The 3,436-nt window shown below is 33.1% G+C and overlaps 1 non-coding gene across 1 annotated transcript; it reads right to left on the bottom strand.

The window, feature by feature from the left end:
- Nucleotides 1–2,965: 2,965 nt before the first annotated feature.
- LOC148563714 (small nucleolar RNA R71) lies at nucleotides 2,966–3,073 on the bottom strand. Its single transcript, XR_015883869.1, has one exon. It is a non-coding gene; the product is annotated as a small nucleolar RNA R71 (small nucleolar RNA).
- Nucleotides 3,074–3,436: the final 363 nt, after the last annotated feature.

The raw sequence follows: 3,436 nt of genomic DNA, 5'->3' as shown, positions 1-3,436 counted from the left end.
ATTCCAGTATGATCGAGAACCTCAAGATGATTAGCCGTGCTGTGACAGAGCATTTGGACCATTTTCACAAGAGGATAGGATGCAGCCATTGACTACGGTGATGCCTCCAGACGATTAGCCATGCAGTGACAGCGCATCGGACCATTTTCCAGAGAGGATGAAAAGTAGCCATTGACAATGGTGATGTCCTTACATAGAGCCAGCCATAGAAAGGAGTAAGATTGATTGGATGAAGACAGCAGGAAAGCAGAAGTTCAGAGGGACGAAAGCATCTTTATACCTTTATCTGAAATTCTCACCAATGATATACATAAGTATTTCTATCTTTATTCTCTATTTATTTTATTATTTAATTTTGAAAACTCCATAATCAATTATTTTCCACCTGACTGAGATCTACAAGATGACCATAGCTTGCTTCATACCAACAATCTCCGTGGGATCGACCCTTACTCACGTAAGGTTTATTACTTGGACGACCCAGTGCACTTGCGGGTTAGTTGTATCGAAGTTGTGAATGAAAAACGATTTTATTAAGACGTGCGTACAGAGTTTTTGGTGCCGTTGCCTGAGATCATAATTTCGTGCACCAAGTTTTAGGCGCCGTTGCTGGGGATTGTTCGAGTTTGGACAACTGACGGTTCATCTTGTTGCTCAGATTAGGTAATTTTCTTTTTGTTTTCTTTTCAAAAATTTTTCAAAAATCTTTCAAATATTTCTCATCTGTTTTCGAAAAAAAAAATTATTAAAAATTCTTTTTAAAAATATTTAATTTATGTTCTTCAGAATTTTTAAGAATGAATTCTAGTGTTTCATGAAGCATGTGAAGCCTGGCTGGCTGTAAAGCCATGTCTAAATTCTTTTAGACTGAGGCTTCCAACCATCAGCATGGAAGCAAGTTAATTGGAATGTCAGCCGTGTCATGTCTGAGTCACATACTAAAGCTTGGCTGGCTATTAAGCCATGCCCAACCCTCAGATTGGAGCTTTAGAATAAGAATACAAGATTCCTGGAATTCATATTAAAAATTTTGGAATCCTTATTTTTTTTTACACTGATTTTCGAAAAATATAAAATAAAAATACAAAAAAAATTAGAAATCATAAAAATAAAAAATATTTTATGTTTCTTGTTTGAGTCTTGAGTCAATTTTTAAGTTTGGTGTCAATTGCATATTCATCCTGCATTTTTCGAAAAAAATCATGCATTCATAGTGTTCTTCATGATCTTTAAGTTGTTCTTGGTAAGTCTTCTTGTTTGATCTTGATTTTTTCTTGTTTTGTGTCTTTTCTTGTTTTACATGTGCATTTTTGCATTCATAAAGTCGAAACATGAAAGATTTCTAAGTCTGGTCTCTTGCATGTTTTCTTTGCATATAAAAATTTTCAAAAATAAGTTCTTGATGTTCATCTTGACATTCAAAGTGTTCTTGGTGTTCATCTTGACATTCATAGTGTTCTTGCATTCATCACATGCTTTGATCCAAAATTTTCATGCATTGCATCAGTTTTCATGTTTTTCTCTTTCATCATTAAAAATTCAAAAAAATCAAAAAATATCTTTCCTTTTTTCTCTCATAAAATTCAAAAATTTGGATTGACTTTTTCAAAAATTTTTAAAAATTCAATTGTTTCTTATGAGTCAAATCAAATTTTCAATTTAAAAATCTTATCTTTTTCAAAATCTTTTTCAAAAATCAAATCTTTTTCATTTTTCTTAGTTATTTTCGAAAATTTTAAAAATATTTTTCAAAAATCTTTTCTTAATTTTATCTCATAATTTTCGAAAATATCTTCAACAATTAATGGTTTGATTCTAAAATTTCAAGTTTGTTACTTACTTGTTAAGAAAGATTCAAACTTTGAGTTCTAGAATCATATTTTGTGATTTCTTGTGAATCAAGTCATTAATTGTGATTTTAAAAATTAAATCTTTTTCAAAACTAGTTTCAATAATATCTTTTCCAAAATATCTTCTTATAATATCTTTTTCAAAAATTTGATTTTAAAATATCTTTTCTAACTTCCTATCTTCTTATTTTTTTCAAAATTGATTTTCAAATTTGTTTCAACTAACTAACTAACTTTTTGTTTGTTTCTTATCTTTTTCAAAACTACCTAACTACTTCTCTCTCTCTCTCTCTAATTTTCGAAAATATCTTCCCTCTTTTTCAAAATTTCTTTTTAATTAACTAATTATTTTAATTTTTGATTTTAAATTTCGAAAATTACCAACCTTTTTCAAAAACTATTTTCGAAAATCACTAACTCTTTTTCAAAAATTATTTTCAAAAATCCCCCCTCTCTCTCTGAGTTCAGATTTTCTCTTCTTCTTTTCTTCTACTCTTCCTTTCTTCTACTCACACAGGGACCTCTATACTGTGGTAAAAAGGATCCCTATTATTATTATTTTTCTATTCCCTCTTTTTCATATGAGCAGGAGCAAAGACAAGAATATTCTTGTTGAAGCAGATCCAAAACCTGAAAGGACTCTGAAGAGGAAACTAAGAGAAGCTAAATTACAACAATCCAGCAAGCACCTTTCAGAAATTTTCGAACAGGAAGAGGAGATGGCAGCCGAAAATAATAATAATGCAAGGAGAATGCTTGGTGACTTTACTGCACCTAATCCCAATTTACATGGAAGAAGCATCTCCATCCCTGCCATTGGAGCAAACAATTTTGAGCTGAAACCTCAATTAGTTTCTCTGATGCAGCAGAACTGCAAGTTTCATGGACTTCAATCTGAAGATCCTTATCAGTTCTTAACTGAATTTTTGCAGATCTGTGATACTGTTAAGACTAATGGAGTAGATCCTGAAGTCTACAGGCTCATGCTTTTCCCTTTTGCTGTGAGAGACAGAGCTAGAATATGGTTGGACTCTCAACCTAGGGATAGCCTGAACTCTTGGGATAAGCTGGTCAAGGCTTTCTTAGCCAAGTTCTTTCCTCCTCAAAAGCTTAGTAAGCTTAGAGTGGATGTCCAAACCTTCAGACAGAAAGAAGGTAAATCCCTCTATGAAGCTTGGGAGAGATACAAGGAACTGACCAAAAAGTGTCCTTCTGACATGCTTTCAGAATGAACCATCCTAGATATATTCTATGATGGTCTTTCTGAATTAGCTAAAATGTCATTGGATACTTCTGTAGGTGGATCCATTCACCTAAAGAAAACGCTTGCAGAAGCTCAAGAACTCATTGAGATGGTTGCTAATAACCAGTTCATGTACACTTCTGAGAGGAATCCTGTGAGTAATGGGACGCCTCAGAAGAAGGGAGTTCTTGAAATTGATACTCTGAATGCCATATTGGCTCAGAACAAAATATTGACTCAGCAAGTCAATATGATCTCTCAGAGTCTGAATGGAATGCAAGCTACATCCAACAGTACTCAAGAGGCGCCTTCTGAAGAAGAGGCCTATGATCCTGAGAACCCT

This window comes from Arachis ipaensis, chromosome B5 (assembly GCF_059453495.1).
Source record: "Arachis ipaensis isolate K30076 ecotype BB chromosome B5, ASM5945349v1, whole genome shotgun sequence".
In the NCBI taxonomy this organism is placed as follows: Eukaryota; Viridiplantae; Streptophyta; class Magnoliopsida; order Fabales; family Fabaceae; genus Arachis; species Arachis ipaensis.
Note: the sequence above shows the minus strand (reverse complement) of the source record. Positions and strands in the feature narration are given on the sequence as shown.